The sequence below is a fragment of the Sorex araneus genome, chromosome 2 (genome assembly GCF_027595985.1).
Source record: "Sorex araneus isolate mSorAra2 chromosome 2, mSorAra2.pri, whole genome shotgun sequence".
Taxonomy (NCBI): Eukaryota; Metazoa; Chordata; class Mammalia; order Eulipotyphla; family Soricidae; genus Sorex; species Sorex araneus.
The window spans coordinates 249,200,458-249,206,818 of NC_073303.1; positions in this window are offsets into that span (position 1 = coordinate 249,200,458).

Consider the following 6,361-nt stretch of genomic DNA (forward strand, 5'->3'; position numbering starts at 1 on the left):
CAAGCCCTGAGCACAGCTAGGTGTGGCACAAAAACATAAAGAAAAAAAAGGTTGTATACGGGAGTCCCTAGGAAACACACACGTGCGCGTCGCACAGCGCCCCCTGGTGGGCACACTTTCAAGCGCTGCAGTGCAAGTGCCTGATCAACCAATCCCAGCCAGATTCTGGGGTAAGTGTGGGGGTGCCGTGGAGGGGACAGGAAGCACCTTGAGACCACATGTTTGTGAAGAGAAGAGGGGAGAGGTGGGAGAACTGTGGCTTGCCTTCTTGCAGGCCCGTGATGCATCTTCTTAGGCGAGCACATAACGTCTCATCTCACACTGTTCGAGAACTTTCCTTAGACTCTTCATGTAAAATTGGAAACCAAGGGGCTGGAGCAATAGCACAGCGGGTAGGGCTTTTGCCTTGCACGCGGCCGACCCGGGTTCGATTCCCAGCATCCCCTATGGTCCCCTGAGCGCCGCCAGGAGTGATTCCTGAGTCCATGAGCCAGGAGTAACCCCTGTGCAATGCCGGGTGTGACCCAAAAAAAGCAAAAAAAAAAAAAAAAAATTGGGAACCAACAGTTGCAACTTTAGCGATTGATTTCATTACAGCTCAAAGCTACAAAAAAATGGAGTAACATTTAACACGTCTCAAAGAACAGTTCAATGGGAAGGCAAATGAATTTCATTGCTATCCTCAAGGATAAGAGAGAGAGAGATGGTTTGTGGGGTATTTTTTTGCCTTTGGGGAGTGTGTGTGTGTGTGTGTGTGTGTGTGTGTGTGTGTGTGTGTGTTTGGGCCACACCTGGCAGTGCTCAGGGCTTCTTCCTGGCTCTGCACTCAGGGATGACTCCTGGCAACGCTCATGGGACCATATGGGATGCTGGGGATCAAACCACAGTTGGCTGCGTGCAAGGCAAGAGCCCTCCCTGCTGTTCTGATTTGTAATTTTATCTCTATAACTATCCGACCCATCTTGATTGTGTAGTTTTCTTTCTATAATATTCAGAATCGGGGGTCAGGAGAGGTAGTAAGTACTGGATCGATTCTGAACGGCTGAGCAATAGACATTGCAGACCAAACCCTGCATCTCGGGACCCAGAACCTCCCAGCATTGCCCTCTGCAGAGGACCAGGCTTCTTGTTGGTGGTTTTGTCTTTCTTTGTTTTGCGGACCCACCTGGCAGTGCTCAGGCCTTGCTCCTAGCTCTGTGCTCAGGGATTATTCCTGCCATTGTTCAAGACGGTGCCATGGACTGAACCAGGGCTGGCTCTATGCAAATAGTACCTGCTGTACTAGTTCTCTAGCCCCTGGCTGAACCGAAGCGTCTAGATTGCCTACCCCAAGGGATGCAGTCACAGACTCTTGGTTCTTTTTTTTTTTTCCCCTTTTGCGTCATACCCAGTGATGCACAGGGGTCACTATTTTTTTTTTCTTTTTGGGTCACACCCAGCGGTGCTCAGGGGTTACTCCTGGCTCTGCACTCAGGAATTACTCCTGGCGGTGCTCAGGGGACCCTGTGGGGTGCTGGGAATCGAACCTGGGTCGGCCACGTGCAAGGCAAATGCCCTACCCACTGTGCTATCGCTCCAGCCCCTCACAGGGGTCACTGTTGACTCATGCACTCAGGAATTAATCCTGGTGGTGCTCCGGGACCCTCCGTGACCCTAAGGGATGCTGGGAATCAAACCTGGTGGGCAGACACCCTCCTGGCCTGTAGTACTGTGCATCCAGGCTTATAAGTTTCACCTTCTGTCATTCACACAGCAGATCTGAAAGTTACACTTTGTCACACCCACCCTCATAACTGACTGTGATTTTGGTCTGTTAACCTGCACCATCTGCCCTTTATTCATTTCTCAATTATGCACAGAGTAAATCTGGCCTCACCAGGGAAGGAAAGAATAAACCGTCTGAGAGGTCCTGTGAAATTTCTGATCTAATCAGACGGCTTTGAAGATGTGCCGAGAAACCAAACAAATCATGGATAAAGAAAGGCCCAGAAAAAAAAAAATTGAAAAAAAAAGAATATCCCTTTACCCACTTTTAACACTAGATATTGTCCAGTGTGATCATTCCCTGACATTATCACACACATTCTTTTTAAAATAAAATTAAATTAAAAGAAAGGCCCAGAAGGGGGGGAAGGGGCTGGAGCAATAGCACAGCGGGGAGGGCGTTTGCCTTGCACGCAGCTGACCTAGGTTTGATTCCCAGCATCCCATATGGTCCCCTGAGCACTGCCAGGAGTAATTCCTGAGTGCAAAGCCAGGAGATAACCCCTGTGCATCGCCGGATGTGACCCAAAAAAAGCAAAAAAAAAAAAATTAATAAAAAAATTTTTTTTAAAAGAAAGGCCCAGAAGGGCTGGAGCGATAATATAGTGGATAATGCATTTATCTTGCATGTGGCTGATCCGGGTTTGATCCCCAGCATCCCATATGCTCCCCCAGGCACCACCAGGAGTAATTCCTGAGTGCAGATCCAGGAGCAACCCTGAGCATCGCTGGGTGTGACCCACCAAAAAATGCCAAAAAAAAGGGCCAGCAGGGGCTGGAGCAATAGCACAGCGGGTAAGGCGTTTGCCTTGCACGCGGCCGACCCGGGTTCGACCTGTGCATCGCCGGGTGTGATCCAAAGAGGAAAAAAAAAAAGGGCCAGCGGGGCCAGAGTAATAGAATAACCCAGTACAGTGCTTGCCTTGCATAAGGCTGAGCCTGCTTTGGTCCCCGACACCCATATGGTCCCCAAAGCACCACCAGGAGTGACCCATGACTGCAGAGCCAGGAAGTCAGCCTTGAGCACCACCAGGTGTGGACCAAAATCAAACCAAAAAATAGAAAGAAAGAAAAGGAAAGACTTGGGGACAGGGAGATAGTACCTCAGGTAAGGTGGTGCCAGTATGCATCTGACCCAGGTTTGATTCCCCAGTTCTGCATCTGTCACCAGGAGTGACTCCTGAGCGCTTAGCCAGGAGTGGCCCTGGAGTGCTGCCAGAAAGAGAGAGGGAAAGAGAAAGAGAGAAAAGAAAGTAATGGGGGGCTGGAGCGATGGGACAGCGGGAAGGGCAAGTAGCCGACCGGGTTTGATTCCCAGCATCCCATATGGTCCCCTGAGCACCACCAGGAGTAATTCCTGAGTGCAGAGCCAGGAGTAGCCCCTATGCATCGATGGGTGTGACCCAAAAAGCAAAAAAAAAAAAAAAAAAGGAAGGAAGGAAGAAAGTAATGAATAGAGAGAAGGAAGGAGAAAGAGAGTGAAGCTGGAAAGATAGTATAGTACAGCAGGTAGGGTATTTGCCTTGCACTTGCCAAACCTGGGTTTGATCCCTGGCATCCCATATGTTCCCCTGAGCACCGCCATGAATAATTCCTGAGTGCAGAGTTAGGAGTAACTCTGAGTTAACACACACCCGCTGGGTTTGACGCGCAAAAAAAACCCAAAAAACCAAAAGGGGACTGGAGTGATAGCGCAGCGTGATAGCGCAGCGGGTAGGGCGCTTGCCTTACACGCAGCCGAACCAGGTTCGAATCCCAGCTTCCCATATGGTCCGCTGAGCACCGCCAGGAGTGATTCCTGACTACATGAGCCAGGAGTGACCCCTGTGCGTTGCTGCGTGTGAGCCCCCAAATAATAATAATTATAATTTTAAAAATTAAAAAAAGGGGCCAGAGCGATAGCACAGCGGGTAGGGCATTTGCCTTGCACGCGGCCGACCCGGGTTCGATCCCCGGCATCCCATATGGTCCCCCAAGCACTGCCAGGAGCAATTCCTGAGTGCAAAGCCAGGAGTAACCCCTGAGCATCACTGGGTGTGACCCAAAAAGCAAAAAAAAAAAAAAAAAAAAAACCAAAAAACTTAAAAAATTAAAAGAGAGAGGGGCTAGTGCGCGTTCCCCTGGAGATCTCTCCGGCCCGCGGAGAGACAACAGTGGAAAGCGCTCCTAATTGGGTGGGTTCTGTGAGCGGTTCCGACCTGAAATAAAACTAGTGAGGATAATAAATAGGGGGCCCAAGACGACACATGCCGATCAAAGGCAACTTTATTAACTGCCACGCTGGTTTTATACTTTTCTTAGCAGGGGGTTGGTACATAAGTTGTCAATCATCAGGGAAGTATCTTCTCAGACCAAATAAGGAAAGGTTCGGGGTGTATTAGGTGGGCTTACAACATTCTTCAAGAGTAGATTGAGAAATAGTGGGGAGAGGAAGGCAAGGGTTTATCTGGCAGGAGCATCTGGCAGGAGGAATGCACAAGGTAGAGGAAGGTATTCTACTTAATGGGGGGCTTAATGGCGTCTCTTAGTTAACTGCCCTGGGCTACTTTTACCTCTTGAGTTTGGCTATTTCCTTTGTCACAAGGGCACCTGTGCCTCAGGTCAAGCAAAGCTGGTAATGGAATTTTCCGGTTTGTCCAGGGTAAAGGTTTCGGGGTCCTCTTTCGTTCGGGGTCCTGAGCAGTCCCCAACAGGCTAGAGCGATAGCACAGCAGGTAGGGCATTTGGCTTGCACGAGGCCAACCCGGGCTCAATCCCCAGCATCCCACTCAGGAGTAATTCCTGAGTGCATGAGCCAGGAGTAACCCTTGTGCATCACCGGGTGTGACCCAAAAAGCAAAAAAAAAAAAAAGAAAAAAATTTGAAAGAGAAGGAAAGAAGGGAAAGACCATATATTTCAAAAAGAAAAAGAGCAGGGGGCTGGAGCGATAGCACAGCGGGTAGGGTGTTTGCCTTGCACACGGCCGACCCGGGTTTAATTCCCAGCATCCCATATGGTCCCCTAAGCACCACCAGGGGTAGTTACTGAGTGCAGAGCCAGGAGTGACCCCTGTGCATAGCCAGGTGTGACCCAAAAAGCAAAAAGAAAAAGAGCAGATATTTAGGTATTTGAGGGCTGGGGTCGGCTGCGCAGTAGCGGTAGTAGGACCTTTCGCACTCAAGGTCCAGAGTGCGACCCAGGCCCAACCTACGCACCCAGTATAGTCCCAGCAGCACCCTCTGGGATCCCCAGGGTCACGGCCAGGTAGGTGCACCTCGGCCACTGCAGTAGCCACAGAGGACAGGAGGAGGGGGAAGGAAAGCGGAGATAGTTCAGCCTCCTCCACCGAAAATAACAAGCTCACGCACCACGACACGCTCTGCGAGAAATGTGAATAAGTGCGAGCACCACCCGCTTGGGTGAGAGGAAGGACAGGCCCTAGACCCGCGTGGGCGGAAGTGACCCAGATGCATTTAAATGACCCTGGGAAGGAGTTCAGCAAGGCTGCGTAGCTGGGTGCAGTCTCAGGGCTGGCTCCTGGCTCTGCACTCAGCAGACCCGCTGGGATGCCAGGGATCGAACTTGGGTTGGTCCACGGGCAAGGCAGACTTTTGCTCCGGGCCCCCAGATGAACTTGTTTCACAGCTCTTAGAAGGAGTGAGGGGAAGGACTAAAGAGATAGTACAGTGGGTAGGGGGGCTGGAGCGATAGCACAGCAGGGAGGGTGTTTGCCTTGCATGTGGCTAGCCCGGGTTCGATTCCCAACATCCCATATGGTCCCTGAGCACCACCAGGGGTAATTCCTCCTGAGTGCAGAGCCAGGAGTAACCCCTGAGTATCGCCGGGTGTGATCCAAAACGCCAAAATAATAATAATAATAATAATAAATACAGTGGGTAGGGCACTTTCCTTTCACTCAGCCAACTTGTGTTTGATCGCCAGCATCCCATAGGGCTCCCCAAGCACCTCCAGGCGTAATTTCTGAGTGCAGAGCCAGGAGTAACCTAACCCCTGCGCATCACTAGGTGTGGCTCAGAAACCACAAACACACAAAATAAAGGAGTGGAGGGATGGTGAAGCCTTTGGGGTACGTAGACAGAGAAAATTAATGTCGGATGGTGGAAAGTCTCTCTCCCCTCCCTCTCCGCCATACGCGCAGTGCTGAGAGTTTACTTCTGGCTCTCAGCTCAGGAATCACTTTCGGCAGAGCTCTGGGCCCCTAAGGGATGCTGGGGACCAACTCAGGGTCAACCCAAGCGAGACCAGCACCCTCCCCTTTGTACAATCACTCTGGTCCCTGAATCAACATTTCATCTTCATATTTTTTTTTGGTTTTGTTTTTTGGGTCACATCAGGCAATGCTCAGGATTACTGCTGACAGTGCTGGGGACCAAATGTGATGCCAGCATTGAACCCTGGTGGGGCTGTGTGCAAGGCAAACACCCTCCCCACTATACTATTACTCTGGCTCCTGAATCAGCATTTTATTTTCATTCTTCTCTTCGGGCCACACCTGTCAATACTGAGGGCTTCCTCCAGGTTTTGTGCTCAGGGATCACTCCTGGAGGGGGTTCAAGGACCCTCAGGAGTGCCAGGGATTGAATCCAGGGCTTCCCC